Consider the following 23,203-nt stretch of genomic DNA (forward strand, 5'->3'; position numbering starts at 1 on the left):
CATTGGGTGTTGGTGGGGGGCAGGCAGGTGGGGAGCTTAAAGAAGGAATTCAGGAAATGAGTCATAAAAAAATGACCAAGAATTGAGCTTACTCTGGAGTGGGCCCTGTCTACTTGCCTTCAAAGTATTAACTAATTTAATCTTCCCAACAACCTCATGAGGTAGGTATTACTACCAACCCTGTTTTGTAGATGAGGAAACGGGCTCCGAGAGGCCAAGACGTTTGCCCGAGGCACACAGCTCCTAAGGGGCAGAGCTCAGACCTGACCTCAGGCATCAGTGCTCCAGAGCCCTCGGGAGCAGCTGAGTGTTCTCTTCCACATTCCCATGGTTGCCTGCAGGTCTCCACTTCATGTAGTAGGTGCTCAGGAAATCCTTGTTCCGTGAGCTTATGGGGATTTATATCATCACTGTCATTTGATTTGGGAATGCCTGACTCCCTTTCAAAGGAAGAGTCTGTTATCATTGTTGTGTCACAGGAGAGGAAATTGAGGCCCCAGGTCACAGAGGCAGGAAGTGGTGAGGCCAGGATTTGAACCTCCAGTAGGAAAGTGTTCTACAAACAGGCAGGGTGGTCATCATTAGGATCTTCAGCCATTTGAATTGTAATTCACCTTCATGCATGCCTTGAGTGGGCCCTGCGTCCTGCAGGGGGGGTGGAGATCCTACCCTTGTCCCTTTCCTGCTCACAATTCTCCCGTCGCTGCCCACTGCCCTGAGGATGTAATCCAGGCTCCCTGCTGCCTAAAGGCCATGGCTGATCTGGTCCCCACCCTGCCCAACTCTCTGACACCACCCCCCCTCCCCCCCCACAATCTCCCCTTTTCCCTCTCCACTCCAGTCTCCTCCAACACACGTTTCCCACCCCAGGGCCTTTGCACACACAGCTCTCCTGCCTGGAACTCTCTTTCCATGGCTACTCTATCTCACCCTTCAGTTCTCAGCTCTAATGTCGCCTCCTCAGAGAAGCCTTCTTGATCATTTGAGCTCAAGTCCCCCTCATTGTTACCCATCACATTGCCTCTTCTTTTCTCTCTTTCCGTATCCTGCTGCCTTGCTGGAATTTTATTTGTTTATCATCTACCTCCTGTAGTGGGCTGAGCCCTCATGGGCAGGGACCACGTTTGTTTTGTTCACTGCCGAACTGCCTGGTGTATGGTGGGTGCTCTATAAACACGCATGGAATAAATGAATGAGTGAAGGATGGATGGAAATCCTCTACGAATCTGGGTGCTGAGAGGAGGAGTAGAAGCCTTGGGGCCTAGGCTGGGGTCCGAGACCTCCTTTCCCTGGGTCTCCTTTCCCCGGGGAGGCGCCCCTGCCAGGATAGGAGGGTGGGCGTGGGGGCAGCGGGCAGGGCTGGGCGAGGCCTCCTCGCTCCTTTCTGTTTTCATCCTCTTGGTAATTATGGGCTCAGACACTCCTCGATGCCTTCTCGGAATAATAGCCGGGCCTGTTATCAGCAGCATCTCCCGGACCTTTACACAAACAGTCATTAATCAAGTCTCGCTGCCACCCTGCCCTCCCTCCTGGTGGAAACCGAGGCACAGAGAGATGAGGCTACTTTCCCAGCATCACACAGCCAATTCGAGGAGGAGAGGCTGTTTTGCCCCCAACTCTCTGGGGCGGGAGGGGGGGGGGTTCCTTCCCCATTCCACTTAGGGGGAGCTTCTGAGCCTGCCATGGCTGGGGGGCCCTGCCCCCAGTTCCCAGCCCCCAGCCTGCCTTGAAGCCCCGGGGGCCTTCCAAGGTGGCCTCTTAATCACTGCCGGTTAATTAAGGAGGTTAAACAACTCTGTGGGGCCCATGCGGGCCTGCCCAGGGAGAAGGTGGCAGGTCTGTCTCACGGCGAGGCCCCTGCTCCCCAGGCCTGGCAGGGCACCGTGCCGCCTCTGCCCTCCGCGGGGCCTGGGGGTCTCTGGGGAAGGTTCCACAGGACTCCATTGTTGGTGGGTGCCCCCTCCCCTTCTTCGGGTGGTGTGTGGGAGGTGCTGGCATCACTTAATGAGGCCTCCACGGCTGCCAAGGAGAGCTGGAGGAGTTGAAACAGGTTCTGGGTGAGGTGAGTTTCGTGGGCTGGGCAGAATCTGTGGCTCTTTGCCATGTGGGCGCTCCCTGGGGCGGTGGGGGGCAGGCGTGGGACCCCTGCCTCCTCCCTGCCCTCCCTCTGCCCCAGGGGGCAGGCGCAGAGGAAGCTTGGGAGAGGACAGTGAGGATGACAGAGGATGGTCGTCAGGACTCCCATGACCCCCTCTTCCCACAAGCCCGTGGGAGCCATACCGAATAGGCCCACAGCAACAGGGCCCGGGGGTCCTGAGACATTGCTAATCTGTAGTCTGATACAGACTTGGGCACTGGTCTTCCTACCCGGGAAATGGAGGTGGGTGGTTGGATGTGACAATGTCGGTCTCGCAGCTTCAGTTCAGGAAGGACCTGTCCCGGACAGAGCAGCCTAACTTGCTGTGTGACTTTGTGCAAGGTGCTTTAGTTCTGGTTGTACTGGTGGTGGTGGTGGTGGGGTGGACAGAGTGATGACAAGTGGTCATTCCTGCTGACGCTCTGTCTCTGGTGAGGCTGAGAACACCTCCTGAGGGGCACCCAGACCCGCTTTCTCCAGGCTGCACAAAGAGGTTATTCAGTATGCCTCTCTTGGCCCCGGGGAACCTGAGGCCCTGGACTTGGGCCAAGGAGGCTGGGGAGGAAGCTCCCATCTGGTGCTTGGACACACTCCCTGGGGCTGGGCTGTGGATCCCAGGATGGAGAGGGCCAGCCCCTCTGCTGAAGCCCCCAGGGTCCACAGTGGGACGGGCTGAAGCAAGGCTGGCTCAAGGCAGAACCCACTGTGCTCCCAGAGCCCGTCTGGGTGTGGGGCCCTCCTGGCTCTTTGTGTCCCACAACGGTTTTGTTTTTTTTTTTTAAATTAAATCACATTTTGGGGGTATAATTCACATGCAATAAAACTCGCCCTTTTTCGGTGTCGCATATAGTTACATAACCATTACTACGAAGAAGGTATAGCGTTGTTTCCCTCCTTCCAGAAAGTTCTCTGTTTCCCTTTGTCATCAGTCCCTTTCCCTACCACCAGCCACCGACAATCCCTGATCTCCTCCAATTTGTTATTTTAGAAATTTTTGAACTTACAGAAAAGTGTAAAAACTTCACAAGGAACCTCAGCAGTCCCTTCACCCAGATTCCCCAGCTGTCAGCACTTGGTCCCATGTGTGTTCTTGGTCTCTCTCTCTCTCTCTCTCTCTCTCTCTCTCTGTCTGCGTGAGTTTTGCTGAACTGTTTGTAAGTTGCAGATGTCCTGACGCTTTACCCTAAACACTTCAGGGAGCATCTCTGAAGATCAAGAAAGAGCATGTTCCAGCATAGCACACAGCTGCAATGCCATTATCACACCTCAGTCATCTAGCATCGACCCGGTCCTATCACCTAATATCCAGCCTGTGTCCAGACTACTGAGATTGCTCCCAAGTGTCCCCAGTAGCTGGGGGTTTTGTTGTTCTCATTGTTTTCTGGTCCAGATTCCGATCAAGGATCAGGCTCTGCATTTGGTGGCAAGTGTCTTTGGTGTCCTTTTATCTGGAACATTCCCCCTGCCCGTGCTTGATATGTAATGCATTCTTTTTTTTTAAAAGCTGCCCTTGTGGTCCTCCACACCTAGAGCTCAAGGGCAAGTACTGGGGTGGGGGGGAGCAGAGTGCCAGGGAAGGGGCTGCTGACTTGGGCACATGGGGTGTCCTGAGGGTCCTTTCTTAAAAGCTTTGTTTGGAAGGAGGGGGCAGGCAGGAGGGAGGCCGGGTGGGAGAGAGAAGGAGAGAGAGACAGACTTGGGTTCGTTGTTTCAACTTCCAATAATGCTGAAAAATTCAAAGCAAAAAGCATAAAACAATTTGGATAGAGAGGATTGTGGGTCACACCTCAGCTCTGCCCAGCCCCCCTCCCCGGGCTGTGAGACCTTGGGCAGAAGACGTCCCCTCTCGGGACTCAGTTTCCCCATTTGTGAAATGAGGACAGTATCAGTCTGTCCACCTCCCCCAGCGGTCTTGAGGATTAAACAAGTGAACTCATGCAGCGTATAAATAGCAATGACTCCGATTTTTGACAATTTGGTGACAGTCTTTCCAGACAATTCTCTCTCTATCTACCTACACGCATGGAAATATGTGAATATTGTAGTATGTAAGTTGGGTCACCTCCTTTTTCCCCTCAGTAGTTTATTAGAAGCATTTTCCCACAGTGAAAAATGCAGCACTCTTCCATCGTGTAGCAAATTTTAGCTTTTACTAATGTTGCCAACAGATAAGGAAGGTGTGCAGTTAAAAGTCTGTGTTCCTCCTGCCCCTGTTCCCTCAGTTCCTCGCGGGTGCGGGACATTTGGTTTGGCTTTCCAGAAGGGTTCTACACGTATCCAAACGAAACCATAGATTTTCTTTCTTCTTCTATTCCTACAGCTGTCGAAGACAGCTGTTCCCGTGCCTTGTTTTTTTCCCTTAACAGGAGATCTAGGAGGTGGTCCACATCAGTGCGTAAGGAATGCCCTTCCTTTTTTCCTTTTTTTCTTTTCTTCCCAAGCAGTCCCTTGTGGAAATGGACCACGGTTTAATGAGCCAGTTCCTTACTGATGGCCATTGAGGTACTTGCAGGCTTTCGCCACTGGAAATTGCAACAGACAGTCTTGTGCAAATGTCTTTGTGTCCATGTGCAAGTCTGTAACATATATTCCTAGAAGTGGAGCTGCTGGGTCAGACGTCGTGTGTATCTTGAGCTTTGCTCTGCCATCATAGCTAATGGCCGCAAGGATCCCCATGTATTTAACAGTCCCCTCCTGGCGGACATTTAGGTGGTTCCAGTCTGTCTTTCCTATAAACAACGCCACAATGAACATCTTTGTGTAGCTGTCTTTGTGTGCAGAAGCAGCCGGCTTGTGGGGATTTCCCAGGAATCCGAGGGCGGATCAACAGGAAGTACTGAGGAGGGAGAACGGAACCAAAGGGGCCTGTGGGGATGGCTGGTGGTCGGAGTAGCTGCTGATGGGACCCTCACCACCACAGACTCCTCTAAACCCTGTTAGTGGGTGTGGGCGAGGATCCACAGCTTGGAGGCTGTTAGAAATGCAGAGTCCTGGGCCCCCACCCTAGCCCTGTTGAATCGGGACCTCCATTTGGCCGGCAGACAATTTTGAGAAGCATTGCCCTAAAACAAACCCAGAGACCCCATTTCCTCCCTGTTCCTGGAAGATAGGGTTTAGCCTTGGCTCTGGGGCAGATCTGAGGCCAAACCTGGCTTCCCCACCTACTGGCTGTGTGAGTGGGGCGAGCTGGATCACTTCTTGGTGCCTCCGTTTCCTCATTGTTAAGCGGGAATGAAAGTAGCCCTCACCTCACGGGGCAGTTGTGAGAACCACACACACTCACTCACGTGGAGGTGTTCAGCGTAGTAAGTGCTCAATAAATACCGTCATTGTTCTGCACACATTAGGTAATGTGTGGGGGTCAGATCTCTCTGTCTCCATCGTCATCTCTCACTCTGTCTCTGTCGCCATCTGTCTCTCCTTCTGTTGTATCTCCCCGTCTCTCAGTGTCTCTGACTCTCTGTTCTTCTCTCTCTTGTGGGGCCGTATGTGCTGTGTAAGCATCTGTGTAAATGCTAAAAGCCTGGACAAATAAAGCTAGAATACAAAGAGGAAAACGCAAGCTGAAAACTCACAGTATCGTGAGGGCGAAATCATACCATTACACAAACTTGGGAATATTACCAGCAAAACATGCACGTTTTCAGGGGGGATGTGGTGGGGGCCTGCCAGGACATACAGCCTGGCCCACGGTTGTGTCTCTTTCCTATTTCTCTGGGCCCAGTGCAGGCTTGGACCTGGGTAGAGCTAAATGATGAAGAACAAAGATTCTTGCCCCAGATGGCCACTAAGTTTCTTCTTCTCTGTCACATCTTCTCTGTGTGACCGTGGGTAGGCACAATCAGTTGGCGATTTATGTTTTTCCAGCTCACTGACTGAGCACCTGCTACGTCAGGTCCTGGGACGCAACCGTGGACAAGATGCACAAAAGGCCTGCTTTGTGGTGTTTGTATCTACGACGGTATACCTGTGGCAGATAATGTAGAAGTGAATCTTAGTGCTAAGTTATCTGCCTAAAATAAAATATGGTTATATAATAACAGAGATGGGGTGGAGTTACTTTACCCTGGGGGAAAGGGTCTGGAAGGTTGCTCTGACCTGAATTCAGGGACCAGAATGATGAAAAGGATCAGGGCACAGAAAGTTCTGGGGAAAGGGCATTCCAGAAGAGGGAACAGCAAGGGCAAAGGCCCTGAGGCAGGAACAAGCTTGGGGGCCAGTCATGATCGTAAGCTTTCAGAGGAAGAAAAGATCTCAGGAGCAGGACAGTCTTTGCTGAGTGTTTTGAACAAGTCACTTGCCCTCCCAGAGACTTGGTTTCCCCTCTGTGTGAAATGATTAAAGCCAGTAGTAGGCGAGAACCTCTTTATTGGAGGGGCGCAGGGAATGGTTGCGGTTTGGGAGGATGTGTCTGGAAACTGGGCACAGCAGGACCGCTTTTTATTCTTGGATTATTTGGGGTGGCTTTTGGGGGGTGACAATGGAGATTTAGGCTGAAAGCAATGCCCCAGCCTCCTCATGGCTCAGCCCCTGATTTCAGGAGTTAATAGCCTGAAGCACTCGGCATAATGCCTGGTGCAGAGCAAGTAGACAGGAATGGGGAGGGCATTCCAGGTGGGAGGAAAGGCGTGGAGATGGGAATGTTTAAGGCGTGTTAGGGGAAGAGTGAGGAGACCAGCTTGGCTGGTGGGGAGGGGTGAGAGAGGAGGCTGGAAAGACAGGTTGAGGCCCAGGTTGAGACCTTGAATGGCATGCAAAACGGAGGGGTGGGCCTTGGCCTGTAGGCAGTGGGGAGCCATTGTATGTTCTAGAGCAGGAGAAGCCACAGAAATGGTTTTCGGTTTTGGTTTGGTTTTCAGTGAAATATTTTATTATATTTATTTAATAAAAATTTTTTAATGTTTATTTGTTTTTGAGAGAGAGAGAGAGAGAGAGAGAGAGAGAGAGAGAGAGAGATGGAGTGAGAGCGGGAGAGAGGCAGAGAGAGAGAGGGAGACAGAATCCAAAGCAGGCTCCAGGCTCTGAGCTGTCAGCACAGAGCCTGACGCGAACCTGGGCTCGAACCCACGGACCGCGAGATCATGACCTGAGCCAAAGTCAGTCACTTAACCGACTGAGCCTCCCAGGCGCCCCTTCAGCGAAATAGTTCAGACTTTCAAAAACGTTTGAAGGATAATAAAATAGGCTTCCGTGCAGCCATCATTCAGCTTAAGAAGAAAACGCCCCAATATTGCTTACAAGCCCGGAAGCCCCTCCCCAGTTGTATCTCTCCTAAAAGTCACTGCAGGCCCGGATTTGGCGTTCAGGATTCCACGCATGTCTTTGTCCTTCTGTTGTCTGTTCGATGGAGGACAGTCGAACGCACGAATCTCACTTATACGATTTGACAGCTCTGGGGTCACCACCTACTTGCAATCACAGACCAATTGTGGCATTTGGTTGTGCTGTTCTAGGTGCTGTTTTGTCTCTGGCACTTTCTTTCACTCAGTGTTAGGCCCGTGAGATCCCTCCGTGTTTCGGGCCGGTGGTTCCTTTCCTTTCACTGCTGCGTCTTAAGTCTACTGTTTAAACAGACCACCGTCCCCTTCATGTGGAGCTGGTCACCACTTCCGGTTTCCTGGACGGTGCTGCTGTGGACATTCTTGTACATACCTTTTGCTGGACCTAAGAACACAATTCTTTTAGTAGATGGTCCGGAAGGAACTGCAAGGTGATGAGGGACGTGTGTTAGTTTTTACAGCTGTGGCCAGTTTCCCAAAGTGGCTATGCCACATCTTTATACTTTTACACACACACACACACACACCCCTGAGGGTTTTGGTGCCCTGCTGTGGTCGTGCGTGTGATTATACAGAGGGTGTCACGGACACATTCACTTCTGCATCTGGCTTTTTTTCCACTCAAAGCTCTGTTTTGGAGATCTGCGCCCATTGGTCTAACACACAGCTTGAGTGCCTCTATTCTCAACGTAGGATCTGTCATGTAAACAAACAGCAGTGCTCTCCTCCCAGCTCCAGTGCCTGGATGCTTAGCTTATTCCCCTGGGATTCTCTTTCTGGATTTTCATGATCATCTGTTATGTGTTGGGTAAGGCCAGTGAACACGGGTGTGGGGGAGCTATCACGGCCCATCCCGGCAGGAGACGAGGTAGAGGGGCTGGGGCAGATGGAGGGACATTTAGGGAACTTGATTGTGGGGGAGGAGGAAGGAAACAAGACTGGGACTGGGTGGGGGCAGAAGCCCAGGGTTGAATCCTTCCTCCCACTTTCTGGCTGTGTGACCTTGGGCATGTGACTTTGCTGGCCTATAGCCTCAGTTTCCTCATCTGTAACAGGGGATCATTCACCGCACCTGGTAAGCAGAGTGAGCAGAGCTGTTCAGCGGACTCGGCAGGGTTTGAATCCGTTTATTAGCCGGCTGACTTTAGTTGTCTTAGCTGAGCCTCAGTTTCCTTATCTGTAAAATGGGGATAATAATAATACCTCCTCCTAGTGGTTTTGTGACAATGAAATGAGATCCTGTACGTAAGGCACTGATTAAATGCTCGATAACTGATAGCCTCGTGTTATTGTTACTGTTGCTGCTGCCTTCTCTTTCTTTCCAGCCAGAAGGTGGGTGCCTGGAGGGCACAGCCTGGCCTTTTGCCTCCTTCTTCCTTCTGGGGGTCACTGGAAATCTGTGGGATCTAACTATGTACCATTGCTGTGTCCCAGGTGGGTGACCTGGTTGAGCCCAGCCCCTGTCAGAGCCTTGGTTTTTCCCTGTAACGTGAGGCCTGTGGCAAGGTCTCCGGCCAGTTGGTTTCCTGCTGGGCCTATGATCTAGAAAGTGGAAAGGGACGTAAAGTGGGTAGGTGGGGTCTTGTGCGGGGGCGACACCTTCCTAGCAATGCTGTGGATGCAGTCTTGGGGGACCTCCTAGAGGTGAGGCAGGTGGGGGTGCTTCTGGCTGAACCCCTTTGGAAAGGAGCCATGGTGGCAGGGAAAAGCAAGAGGAAGGGGTTTGTGGTTCTGCTGACCCCCTGGAGGTTTCAGCAGCAGGGACGTCCGAGCCCCTTGATGCAGGGTGGGGACACTCAGGCCACAGGGAGAGGGGGGCCGGTGTCCCAACTCCCGACCTGTCTCTGAGGTCCACGTGCTGTGTGGTCCCGGGTACCTGGTGTACCTTCTCTGTGCCTCAGTTTCCTTTGCTGTGAGTGGCTCAGGTAGGCCTCACTGCCTTGTCTGCTGGATTTCCCGGCCCCCGCAGACCCCCTGGCCCGGCCCCCTTGCCCGCGAGGAGGCTGAGGCCAGGGCTCAGGGCCAGGGCCGCGCACCTTGACAACCCGCCCACGCGGGGCACAAAGGCCCATTGTTTGGGCCCACGTTGGCGGGGAAGCGGGCGGGGAGCAGCCGCCTTTCACCCAACCCGCTTGTGGTCGGCGGGGACTGAGGAGCCATTCACAGAGGCCCCCGCCCCCTGACCGGGCCCCGGGCCAGGCCGCCTCCCGGGCAGGCGCCCTCGCCAAGCTGGCAGCTCCTGCTCCGAGCTGGGCCTCAGTTTCCCCAGCTGAGAAAGGGGTAGCAGAATGGCTCTGGTGGGGCCAGCAGAGCTTGCTTGCTCTCTGACCTCGCTGCCCTGAGGTCCATACCCGCAGGGCCACGGCTTCACCTGGCACAGAGAGGCTGCTCCGGCTGTGCCCGAGGATGGGGAAACTGATGGGGAAACTGAGGCACCGGGCCTTCAGGGCCCCACAGGCCTGGCTTCACATTCTGGGTGACGTCGCGAGTCTGTTCGCTTCCATGAACCTTAAGTTTCCTCATCTGTAAATGGAGACTCGCAATCTGTGACCGTCAGGGTAAAATTCAGAATCGCATCCTAGGTGTCAACCATGTGCAGGACTGATTCTAGGATTCGGGGGCCCGGGGCAAAAGGAAGCGCAGTGCCCCTCGTTCACAACAGGGGTTTCAAGATGGCACTTAGCATCGCACCGAGTGCGGGAGCCTCTAAGCGTGGGACTGTGTGTGACGACATGAATCGCATCAGACCCTGTTCCAGGCAGAGGGGACACGACCAATAAACAGGAGAAAGCTTGCGTTCTCGTGGAGCTGACGGCCTGTCACAGGGACCCGGGGCGTCCTCGGGGGGCTGCCTGATAGATCTTTCTGAAGCCAGGTGCCCCTGGAGGCCTGCTCCTCGGGGGCCTGCTGGCCGGGCCGAGGAGGGTGGGCTGGGGCACCCCAGCTTCCCGTCGAGGCTTTGGTCTCTGTGACCTCACATCAGGCTGGGCCCCCACGGGAGTAACGACCGACATTTACCGACTCTGTGCCGGGGCCGATCCAGACGCTCTTCCCAGCTACCTCGGAGCATCTCCGTAACAGCCCTAAGAGGAGGCAGGGCTGTATGGTTACGCTCTGTACAGATGGGGAAACTGAGGCTCGAGTCAGTGAATGGGAGAGGCGGGGTTTAACCCGGGCTGTCTGGTGCCAGAGCCTTCATCTCCTCATCCCACTGTCTGCCAAGGGGGGCAGCGGTGGGCCAGGCGGTGTGTGCCTGGGGCAGAGGCCCTGCTGGGGTTCGAGCTGGGAGGGGTGCGGGTGTGCCCGTGGCCCGCCAGCTGCCACCTGGGTTGGCCCTGCTGTGTGGCCCTGAGTCACAGCCCTGTGTCCTGGGAAGCTGGCTGCGCCTCGGGCATCCGTGGGGCCTGAGTCACGGCAGAGCGCACCCTGCCACCCAGCCCATCTCCCGCCCGGGCCTGGGGACAGGCAGGTCCTGGAAGCGGATCCCTGGGCAGGAACTCACATTTGTGCCCACTATCGGGGGCAAGAGAGATGCACCCGCTTGCGCCCCAGAAGCATATTTCTTTCCTTGTCTCATTGAGCTCAAGCTCACCCTTGCAGGTTATCCCAAGATGGATTAGCTGGCTGGGTAGTTACTGAGCTCCCTGTCACCAGGAGCATTCAAGGAAGGATAGCCTGTCAGGGTGCTGAAGAGGGTTGTTGTATCAGATTGGGTCTGGTGTTGCGGTATGTGACTTCCCGAGCCCTACACTTCATTCAGGCACTTATTTTTGAGTAGCTAACGTGAGCCAATGGTACAAAAATCCAAAAAGTACAGAAGGATATGGAGTGACGAGTAAGTGTCCATCCTCCCTGACTCCCAGCCTCCCACCTTTCCTCCCCAGAAGCAGCCGCCTTTAACTGATTTTTTCCCCCCAGAGCTGATTTACGTACATACGAACAAATATATAAATTGTCCTTTCCTCCTGCCCTCCTTTGTACAAAAATGATAGCCGGTATAGTTTATATCCCAATCTGCCCCTCATTTTATTGTTCCATCCTTCTTACTGTGCCAATGGTAGTTCTCCTCACCTGCCTAAATAATCTAGATGACACATTTAGTTAAAGGGTTTTGAATCCTGAATTCTACATTTTGGGATCCACACTGTCCTTCACTCTGGTGGGGGCCTGAGGAAATTTTCAAAGTTTGACTGGAAACTATAAGCTCTTCCCACATCTGTAGGGATTTGTGAGGACGGTGGGGGCGGGGGGGGGGGGGCTGTCTGTTTTTGGTTGAGATTATATAAGAGGTGAAAGACAGAAAGAGTGAGAGAAAACCTTTTACCCACACACCTCCATGCTGGGCACTCATGATCCAGTGGTGAACCCCCTGGGCACCAGCTCATCTACCTGTAGTGTGGCCGGGCTGTGGGGAGGTACCCGTGTGTGTGTGTGTGTGTGTGTGTGTGTGTGTGTGTGTGTGCGCACATGTGTAAGGGGTCAGAGATGGCTCCTCAGTGGAGAGATGATTTAGGGGGGGCTTTCAGGGATGCATAGGAATTCATATGAGAAATGTGGAGATGGTCCTGCCAGGCAGAGGGAACAGCATGAAGAACAAAACTCAACCTCTAACAAGGTTGACTGTGTAACCCGAGCTATTCAGATATTTTTTCTTTTTTCTCTTGATTGATTCTTTATCTTATAAAAGCTTCCTTCCGTCTGCCTCATTTTGGAGTTCTCTGAGACTGTCCATTTCATGAAGTGTTATATAAATTAAAAAAAAAAAAAAAAGGAACTACTTGGTGGGTGCAGAACAGACTACCAGCTTCAATTTATTGAGCACCTACTATGTGCCAAGTACTGTGCTCGGTGCTTTAAAAGTCACTGCTGCATTTAACCTCCCCCTCACTTCTAGGCTATTGTTGCTCCCATGTTACAGATGAAAATCGAGGTGCAGAAAAACCTAGTCACGTGCTCATGGCCATACAGCTGTAAATACCGGAGCCCGGATTTGAACCAGGCAGCTTGAGCTCTTGGCCATTCTAATATTTCACAAAGGCAAGGGGGTAGCTGGTGAGGCCCTGAATGTTAGACCTCAACTTTGGACCTTCCCAGCTCAGGTCCTGCCCCTGCTCAGAGGCCTTCGGTGGTGCCTCACGGCACCAGCGTGGGTGCATCGGGCAGCATGAGACCTTTCTGGTGTGCTGGTCAGTAACTGTCAGGGAGGAGTCACGAACGGCAGCTGTGGAGCAAGGGAGTACTTAGGGCACACATAGCCCGGCCTGTCCCCACTGGTGGGTTTCAGACATGGCTCGATATTGGACTGGGCTTCAAGGTCTCGGGTGCAGCTCTGGTTAGCCCTTTGGCCCGGCCCCTCCGGGCTCTGGGGAGCAAAGAGTAAGCACAGATCCTGGCCCCATAGGTCTGTGTCCCATGTGCCCTAGTGGGCCCTGGGCCTGGGGCTTTTGAAGTCCCACTGACTCTGCAGCGTGCGAATTCATCACCCCGTGTCGCAAGATGAGAAAGTGGAGGTTCAGAGAGGTGAAGTGACTTGTCTAAGGCCACACAGTGAATAAAGAGCAGAGCTGGGACGTGAATCCAGATGCCGAGTTTGACTCTTGACCACCCCACGCTCCTGCTTCATTCAGTAGGGTTTGCCAGTCTGCCCCTGGGCAGGGGCTTCACCTCTCTCTCTCTCTTACCCGGTCTTCTGGAAAGGAGTAATGATCCCATTTCCCTGGGAAGCTTGACTGTTGTCCTGTTGTACCCAGGGACTCAGGATTGGGGGGAGGGGGTGGCTGGAGATGGCCTGTGCTGCCCCCCTAAGCCCTCTGCCAGCATTAAGACATGGCCCATGTTCTCTCCTTGTTTCCCTCAGAAGTGAGAACATAATAGTCGGTTCAAATGTCAGGCCTGCTCTGCTGCTTTGGGGAGACTGGTTGAGCAGGTCTGGGGGAGGGATAGAGAACGGAAATTATTAATAATTGCAAAGCAGCCAGCCGTGCTGCAGGCCTTGAGATGTGTCTGTGTGTGTCTTTGGAGGTGCAGGGTTGGGGGATGCTAAATGTAGGGACCCTGCCCTGGAGTGAGGGGCCGCCTGCAGCTTCCCAGGGGCCTGTGTGGGGGTGGGGAGAGGAGGGGGGAGCACAGAGGCAGCCTCTCTTATTTGAGACACATCTTGGCCTCCCTGCCTCCCATCAACTCGTGTGAGGAGGGCTCTACCAACCTCAAGAGAAGGAGGGAAAGAGCCTACTGTGTGCCTTCAGAAGGTGTCTCACTACATGCTGGGTATAATTCTCCCCACACCCAGATGAGGTTGGCATTGTTATTATCTCCGATCGGCAGTGGGGGAAGCAGGCACAGAGGGGTTCAGTCCAGATTTGAACTCAGGATGTTTGACTGCAGTTAGACTGCCCTTGCTGGCATTTCCACACTCTACTTGGGGTGGAGGGATCCCCGTTCCCTGGAAAAGCTCCCCCCCCTGCCCCCAGCATCAGCACCATCCCCGGAGGGTGGGAGTTGGTCCCAGGCTTCTCTGAACCTCAGTCTCCTCATCTGTAGAATGGGGAACCAGAGTCCCTTCCTCCAGAGTCAGAGCTTGCTGACAAAGGGCGGAAGGAAGGCAGTGAAGGGCAGGTTTATGGCCTGCCCACCATCTGTTGCCCTCTAGAGCCAGTCCCTGGGGACTGTGCCCCCACTGGCGTCCCTTCCTTCCCCCTTTCTCCAGCACCCACCGCAAGCTCTGCCTCGTAGCCATGACCACAGGCAGCTGTGCATTGGGTCTTCCTTGGCCCCTCAGGCACCCACAGAGTGGGTTCCCTAGCTGTCATCCTAGCTTGGGATGACACAGTCCAAAATGTCCCAGGGTGATCAGAGCACACTCTAGAAACAAAATGCTTGAATGGCGGAAGCCGAGGCTGTTCAGGGAAAGGACGCTGGGGATTCTGGGAGCCAAAGCCAACCTCTGGGCTTGCGGCTAGCTACCACCGACGGCAGAGGCATGCCCAGATCGCGTGCTACTGAGCTCCAGGACCGCCGCGTCTGGGGGGGGGACCTCCGGGCGTCCCCCTCCTTGGCCTGCCCTGATGGATTGATAAGGCCCAGCTTGGAGGAGGCAGAGGCCGTAATTACAGGCCTCAGCGGTGGCGGGAGGCGAGTCATGAGGTGGGGGTGACTCAGCGGATTGCTCCATGAGCGGGGCGGGGGTGGGGCCTCCCGTCTGCCCCTCGCCCAGCTGGCCTGAGGAGAGCCTGGGCACCCAGGAGGCCCAGTGGGTCCACTGGGTGCGACCAGGCGGGGGGCTCACCCCTGGGCCTGTGACTGGGTCCCTGTGCCTCTTGGCATCCTTGGAACTTGGTTTTGTGTCGGGATTGGGGGCGGCTGGGTTTTCCCCTTGCTCCGTCTCAGGCCTTGGCTTCTGGGAAGTGGGAATCAGGGCTCAGAGGTGCCAAACAGTGGGAGCCGACTGAGAGCAGCGGGCTCGTGGCCTTGCGGATTTACTGAACCTCAGGGGCAGGGTGCCGGGAATCCCAGACGAGTGAGACATAGGACCTCAGACATGTGTGGACTCCAGGAACCAGCAGGTGATGGTTTCTAGAACCAATATTTCCAGGTTCACAGATGCATGGATTAGCAGGTTTGTAGAATTACAGATTTATAAAATCAGGAGATCAGTTACAATTGGTTCCAGAGAATTCATACATCCATTGAGGGAGAGATTTAAAAGAAAAGTCACAGCAGCTGAAGAACTTAGGAATAAATTATCTCGGTGTCTCCAGCTTGCTCCCACATTGGTCGGAAAGAAGAAATAAGAAAAGGAAACAGAAGTATAAATATTCATCTTGTTCTATGTAGCGAGGAGGAAAGCCCACGAAACTAAAAGTCATCAACTGGTGAATTGAGACGTTCGTGGTGCTGGAAATCTCTTCCGACTTTCTACGGTTGAAGTTTGTCAAAATGAAAACCTGGGAGAAAGTGAAATAGGGAAAGAAATGCAAACGTGGAGTGTAGGATAACAGATGATACAACTCGGCGGTGCGACTTTGTAATCCACGCCCCTGTAATTCTCTCGATTCATCCATCGTGTTTTTTTATCTACGTGGTGTTCAGGGCCTATCCTAAAGGTTCTGCAAATGTTAATTTATTTAATTCTTACAACAGCCCTACAAGGTGAGGGTTATCATGATGCTCGGTTCACAGATGAGGAAACTGAGGCACAGGGAGGGGGAGTAACGTATTCAAATCATGCTCAGGTGCTTGCTGCCTGCCAGGAAGTGCTAGACTCCGGGATAGAGCAGTGCCCAGGACAGACACTGTCCCTGCCCTTGGGGGACTTGGCAGGGGAGACATAGAATAAACAAACGAGTAAGATTATCGTAAGTTTAAGGAGGGCAGTGAGCCTGCTGCTTTGATGCGCGGCAGGGGTGCGGGCACCCTCAGATCCAGTGAGCAGGAGGGCCCATCTCAGGAGGTGGTTTTGAGCAGAGGCCTCAGGGAGAGAAGGTGGCTCACTGGGCAGAACGCCCTCCCTTTGCCCTGGCTGTGCCTTCTGCCGGGATCACACTTCCCTCCGCATGTCTGCGCCAAACTCCCACTCACTGATCCAGGCCCTGCTGGGCGGGCACCTCCTCTGTGGTGGGAGGTGGACTGGGGGGCTTCCCCAGCCAGGGGGGGACGTGTCCTCCTGTGTCCTCTTTCTCCTCTCTGTTCCTGGGGGCAGGCCCTGAGTGTGGGGGACCTCCATAGCAGCAATGCCAGCCACTATTCTGGGGTCTCTCCTGGCAGGCGAGACCCTAGGAGGCAGGATTTTCTCCTAGGAAGGAAGTGAAGGTCCAGAGAAGTTAAGAGACTTGCCCAAGGACACACAGCCAGCAAGTATTTAAGGAGGGGTCTGCACTCAAGGCTTACAGCCTGCCTTTGGGTTATTATTTACTTGCCACCTCCCTGCCTACCCTGGCTGGGGGCTGCTGGAAGGCAGGTGCCGGGAGCCAGAGTTAGCTCTGTGCCTGGCATCCCCTCGCTCTGGGTCTGGGCTGCTCGGAGAGGGCTGCAGAATGATTTGACCTTTGCCAGGCTGGGAGCATGAAACTGAGCAAGGGCCAGCGAGGCCAGGGCCTTGGGGATCGGCTTTACCGCCAGGGGAAGGCTGGTGGGGATCTGAGCCCCTGGGCGTCTAGGGACCCTGTGCCCACTGCCACCCTCTATGCCCCAGTGAACATTAAGAGCCCACTTGGGACAAGTGGCCCACATCACCCCCACATGGGGCTGGTCAAGACCCTGCTCCCCAAGCCAGTTCCTGGCACTGATCGGCACAAGGTCCGGCTGCCGGCACACCCAGCTCCCATCCTGGCCCCAGGGGCTCCACCAGGCGGTGGGGACAGGTTGGTGTTCAGAAGGCTCTACCTTAGATGAGGGGTGCATGTACATGCGGGCAGGGCCCTCTCTCCACGTCTCTGTCACTGAGGAACCTGGCAGGGTGGAAGGAGCCCAAACACTGAAGTTCTAAGATGGGGTTCAGAGCTGCTCTATCCTTTGAGGCCCTGAGGCCTGAAAACTTGGTCTTATCTGCAAAATGGAGACCATAAAACTGCTCACCCCTGAGATGAGACATTAGCACAGTGACTGGCACAGAGTAGATGCTCAATAAACACCAGCTGTTGTATGTAGCTTAGGGGCATTGCTGGGGATTTCTGAGTCTTTATTCACTCATTCATGTCACCGTATTTCCTGAGACCATTATGTGTCAGGCCCTGGGTAGAGTGTTAGGGTGACATGGCAGAACAAAGCAGACAAAATCCCTGCCTTTGGATAGGCAGACAGCGGTCAAGTGAATAAGTAAGCAAACGGCATCATTTCAGATCGTGGTAAAGGCTTAGAAGAAAATAAAGCAGGGAGGTGTGATGGGAAGTGACCAGGGGCTTCTTTAAGTAGGGTGATTGGAGAGGGCCTTGCTGAGAAGAAGTTGCGGCCTGAAGGAAGGGTGTTGAAGGTGCAGGGAATAGCAGATGCAAAGGCCCTGTGGTGGGAACAAGTTAGGTGGGTTCACAGAACCATAGTGCCGCCAGTGTGGGGAGCACAGAGTGAGGGAGAGGGAGAGGGTTGGAAAGAGAGGGAGGCAGGCATGAGGAATTTGAATTTCATTCCAACGGTTGATTATTATAAACAAAGACCGAAGCTGTGAAGGACTACAATATACAAAGTGCAAACTCATGGTGATTCACTTCCAGCCCAGAGCTCCGGCACTTTGCATCAGGCACCTTAAAGAAAAGCACCTGCACGCCCCTCCCTTGCGGCCTTTCTTTTACAAAGAAATACAAAGGGAACAGGTCATTGCAACTTGTTAGATGCAGACGCAGTGTGTTGGATGTGAATGTGAGTTTGGCCCTTGGTGAATGTGGCCACAGTGTCGGGGAGAGTGAGGGGGGCAGGGGGCGCGGGGAGGGGGGGGCATAATATCACCAGCCCTGGTTTCATCAGCACCGTGTCAACTGGGGAAGGCTTGAGCTCAGCTGGTCCAACCTCCTGACTCCCAGATGAGGAACCTGAGGTCCAGACGTGGGGAAGTGAGTGGTGAAAGGTGACACTATGAGTCAGAGGCAGATTCAGGACTTGAACCCAGGCCCCCGACCTCCAACCCAGACCTTCTGAGAAATGGGTGTCTTGCCACGTGCTTCCCCTTTGTTCTTTCCTCCCAGACAGAGTCAGCTGCCCTCAGGGCCAGGGAGGAGGTCTGGGGCACGGGTCCCGAGATTTGGGGCCCACCCTTGCTCTACTGAAGAATTTCTTCACGGCCCTGTTGGCATTTTGACCCAGATAACTCTCTGCTGTGGATGGAGGCTGTCTGGCGGAGCCTTACCCGCCTCTCTCAGATGGACCCCTGCCTAGAAGTGGGCACAGGGGTGTCTCTCGAGATCATAAAACCGAAGGGAGGGAAGAAGTTCACCTGGAACTAGTAATGACCCCGATAAACCCTGAGGGTTCGAACCCACACCGCACACCCGCCAATGGCATTGCTGATTGCTGATGTAAACAGCAGGCATCTACTTGGCAGAATAACCAAAGGACTGGGTCCTCTGGCTCAAGACGCGACTTCCACACAGAAAGATTTGCACAAAGCGCCACGTGCCATCGACCCAGAGATGAGCAGGCCGAGATGCGGAAACCTGAGGCGGGGAACTTGCAGAACAGACGGCAGGCCAGTGTCGACTCTGAGGCCGAAGGGGCATTAACCAGCGAGGTTCAGAAAGGGTCGTTCCATGGACTCTAAGAGAATGGAAAAAAAAGCAAACTGGAAAAAGAAACGAGTTTTTAAGGGTAGACTTTATGTTTTAGAACGGTGTTAGATTTGCAGAAAAATGAAAAAGGTAGCGCCCTGTACCCAGTCTCTCCGACAAGTCACGCCTTAATGTTAGTTAGTTCACAGGCCTGCTTGTTAACCATCCACCCGCTGTGTTGGTGCATTGCTGTGAACCAAGTCCATAGTTTATTTGGATTTCCTCAGTTTTCGCTAAGATCCTCTTTCTGGTACAGATTCCCACTCAAGATTCCATATCACATTTAGTTGTCAGGTCTTTTTTCTCCTCTTGGCTGTGACAGTTTCTCAGACTTTCCTAGTTTTTGGTGACCTTGACAGTTCTGTGGAGTGCTGGTCGGGTTTTTGGTAGGCTCTATTGGGATAATAGGTATCCTCTCTTGGGATAATTTGATGTCTTTCTTATGGTCAGGGGAAGGAACTTCTCAGAAGGAAAGTGACATTATAAATTTGTTTTAATGTTTTTTATTTATTTTTGACAGAGAGAGAGAGAGAGAGAGAGAGAGAGAGAGAGGGAGAACGAGCGGGGGAGGGGCAGAGAGAGAGGGAGACACAGAATCCGAAGCAGGCTCCAGGCTCCAAGCTGTCAGCACAGAGCCCTATGTGGGGCTCGAACCCACGAACCGTGAGATCGTGACCTGAGCCGAAGGTGCATGTGTAACTAACTGAGCCACCCAGGCGCCCCGGAGAGTGACATTTTTATCATATCACATCAAGGGTAGATCCTATGAACATGACTTATCACTGTGGGTGTTGACCTTGACCACCTGGCTCAGGTAGTTTTTGTCAGTTTTCTCCACTGTGAAGTCACTCTCTTTTCCCCTTTCCATAGTATCCTCTTTGGAAGGCAGTCATTCTGCGTGGCCCCCACCCATGGAGTAGGGACTATACTTCGCAGCAGGGATGATTGAGAGTCCTTCCGTACAGCACGTTTGTCTTCTCCCCTACGTACGTATTCAGCTTCGCTCGTATCGGTACAGACTCAAGGATATTGATTTTATTTATACTTTGGGTTATAATTCAACACTACTGCATTTCGTTGCTCAGGTTGTCCCAACCTGGACCACAGGGAGCTCTTGAAGGTGGCTTCTTTGCCCTTTGGCGTGCCCCCATCAACATCGGGGGTTTTTTGTTTGTTGGTTGGTTTTCATCTTGAGCCCTTTCTTACCTCTGGCACCACAAGCTGCTTCAGGCTCATCGCGAACATTTCCTGCCCCAGTCTTAGCAGCAGCCGTTTCTCGGTGTGGAGCCGTGGTTCCTCCTATCAGAGAATGGCATTAGAACCCAAGCTCTGGATACCGGGTGTACCCGTGGCTGGCGGGGTAGCATTTCTTGTAGGCCTTCCTGGCTGACGGAGCAAAGAAACATGTGTTGTGTATTCAACCCATGTATACGCACGCATCTGCAAATATTTTTATATGTGACCATCTATATCTGTATTAGGCAAATCTGAGTTTATGCCAATGTCTCCAGAATCCATGATATTTTATCACGTGGTTTGAAATAGCGGAGTGTTACCCTATCGATGACCATAATCATAGCTGGCGCTTACTGAATGTTCACAAGGGTGAAGTTCTTTCTAAGTGTTTGATGTGCATCATTTTTGCACTGCATGATGGTCCCGGGTTCTGGTGACTCCCCTTAACCCCGTTTTACCAATGAGGAAGTGAGGACACAGGGAAGGCAAGTATCTTTCCCGAAGTCTCCCAGCCGGTAACTGGTGAAGTAGGTTTCAACGTCAGCCTCAGTCATCTCAACCTATCATATCAATCATAGAACCTATCATCAATCATTGAAATACACCCACATCTTGCATTAATAGAACTTATATGCGATGGGAAACAAGAAAGAAAGAAAGAAAGAAAGAAAGAAAGAAAGAAAGAAAGAAAGAAAGAAAGAAAGAGAGAAAGAAGAAAAGAAAGAAACCCAAATGTTACCTTGCAGCTGACTGGTTGATACAGTCTTACATTTCAGGACATCTCACTTAAATGTCACGATTTCCCATATGTAACCCATAACATACATTTATGTTTTGGCTCTCAGACGCTTTCTGCTTCAGCGTCTATTGTCTCTAATGACGACAGATGAAAGAACTCAGGTATTCCCAGTTTGCCTGGCCACCGTGCTGGGCCATCCTCAGGACCTCCCTCCAGCTGGCCCCATGGGAAATTCTCAGGGACAGAGTCTTCTGGGAAACACATCCTAGGCAGCTCAGATCCCAGAGGAGGATGGAAAGGAAGCATGGGTGCAGGGAGGGGGCAGGCAGCCTCGGAGCTGACTCCCAGGTGACTCCCAGGTATTCGCGTCAGGCTGGTCTGACCTGCTGGGCCTCTTCCGGGAATCCTGGACGGAGCCTACTTGACCCCCAGCATGGCCAGAGGCAGCCCAAGGCCCCCTCTTTTCAGGCTGGCCCCACCCTCCTCAGGCCCATTAGCAGCCTGGTTCCACCTCCTCCAGGAAGCCTTCTTTGCCTGCCCCACCCTCAATGACGTCCATGTTCTCTGAAATCCCAGGCGTAGACCAAGGGTCTCGAAGTAGGAGCCCTCGGAAATTCTTCCTTTAACGTGCACAGTGTTTTCTAGCATTTTGATTTGGTTCTAGCATTGAAAAGCAAGCGGTTTCCTGCAAAAATGTGGACACTCGGCCCAGCTTACAAGCGTTGAAAGCCTGGCCGCCCTGAGCTCACATTCCCACCGGCTGGCTCTGCCCTGCGCATAGTAGGGGCTCTGCCACTGTGGACAGCGTGAACGGGCCGGTGCACTCAGGTTGGGGGCCTGCCTTTGGAGGCGGACAGGACTGATTTTCAATGCCCTGCCCCTCCCTGGCTATGGGGCCCGGGGAAAAAACACTTCTCTTCACTCAGCCTCAGTTTCCTCGTTTGGAAAATGGGCTTAAGACGTAGCTCACGGTGTTGTCATGAGGATGATGTGAGCTAACGTCGGGGGTGGGCGTAGGACGGGACAGGCACTCAGGGAACCTGGATAAATAGTTTCTTCTCTTTCTTGTTTGCTTTGCTTTGGTATCTCTCAGTTCCTGGTGACGTCACTATCCATCCGCTCGTGCCACAGATGCCTGCTGTGTGCCAGACGCATGTAAGACCTCGGCTGCTGCCTTCCTGGTCTAGCTGAGGAGGCATTTTATCCATGCTTGCACTTGTCCGTTCACTACCGAATACCCGCTGTGTGCCAGGAGTTGTTCGGAACACTGAGGATCCAGCAGTGAACAAAACGGACAAAAATCCCTGCCATCACGGGGCTGACAATCTAGTGGTGCCTGTTAGACAATAGACCAACATAGTGTCGCGTAGCACGAAGTTCTGTGAAGAAGAATCATGGGCGTGATAGAGGGGCTGCTGCTTGGTCAGAGAAGGGGTCTCTGTGAGCAGAGGGCGAGAGGGAGGGAACCATGTGGCTGGCTGTCGGAGGTACGAGCATTCCCGGCAGAGGGAACAGCAAGTGCAAAGGCCCTGAGGCAGGCGTGGTGCGGCGGGTTTGAGGCTTAAGGAAAGGCCAGTGTGACTGATGGGGGCTGAGTTCCTCTCCTTCCCTTTTCTACATCCATCTCCCCTCCTGTCTCTCTCAATCTCTTTTTTACAATGGGTCTCTTAAGTTTGTAATCCAAACGCACAATGACAATTTATAAAAATAGAAATAATATCTGGGAAGCCCTTGGGTACGAGTTGATACACTTCATATCGCAGCGGCACCACCCTGGTGTTAGCTACCCCCTTCTTTCTTCTGCCCCATCGTTCTGTGGTTTGGGGAAGGTGAGTGTGGGGTGGGCACAAGGGTCTGTGGCTGGGGAAGGCACCTCCTCCCCCCTGCTTCTTTCCCCTCCCCTGCCCTCCCCTCCTCCTCTTTTTTTCCTACCTGCAAACTCTTCAGCGGAAGGAAGCACCCAGATTTGGGAAGTCTTGTTTCAGAACCACTGAGAACGTGTGAGGTCTCTGGAGCCCGTGCCATGCGGGGCCAGGGGCTGGGGCACAGATCATCGTGTCAGAAGGAGGATGTGCTTGAGAAAATGAAGGTCTTCAGAGGGGCTCTGGTCCTACCTGAAGGCCCCTCACTGTCTCCAGAGCAGAGCTTCTGGGCTCCTTCCCATCCCCCACCGCCCCTGGGCCAGCCTCACTGTCTCCTGCCCTCCCCGCTGGCTCACCTCCTCCCTGGGCTCCCTGCTTCCTCCCAAGGCCCCTCTGTTGGTTCGCCACACACAGCCAGAGGAGCCCTTAGGACGAAGTCAGACCGTGCCCCCCTACTCAGACCAGACGCCCTACCAGGCCCTGGAGGCCCAGCATGACCGACCCCATCACCTCTCTGAGCTCACCTGCCCCTTGCCTTGTCCCCAGCGCACTGGCCTCCTCGCTGCCCGATGAGGGGCTCCTGCTCTGTGATTGCTGTGCCTCCCCCTATGCAGGCAGTTTCTCCCCTGCCATCATGGGGTCAGCCTGGCCCCCAGCAACCTGCCTGCCCCCCCCACCCCCCCGGGGGAGTAGGGCCT

General features: G+C 53.5%; 2 long non-coding RNA genes across 3 annotated transcripts in view; both read left to right on the forward strand.

The window, feature by feature from the left end:
- The window catches only part of LOC121019991 (uncharacterized), a 231,513-nt gene that overhangs the window by 62,413 nt on the left and 145,897 nt on the right, over positions 1-23,203 (forward strand). The window lies entirely within an intron of this gene.
- On the forward strand, positions 19,345-22,012 carry LOC121019994 (uncharacterized). The gene is made up of 2 exons (XR_005785869.1): positions 19,345-19,654; positions 21,737-22,012. It is a non-coding gene; the product is annotated as an uncharacterized LOC121019994 (long non-coding RNA).

Source organism: Herpailurus yagouaroundi, unplaced genomic scaffold, assembly GCF_014898765.1.
Source record: "Herpailurus yagouaroundi ecotype Mexico unplaced genomic scaffold, PumYag 246, whole genome shotgun sequence".
Classification (NCBI taxonomy): domain Eukaryota; kingdom Metazoa; phylum Chordata; class Mammalia; order Carnivora; family Felidae; genus Herpailurus; species Herpailurus yagouaroundi.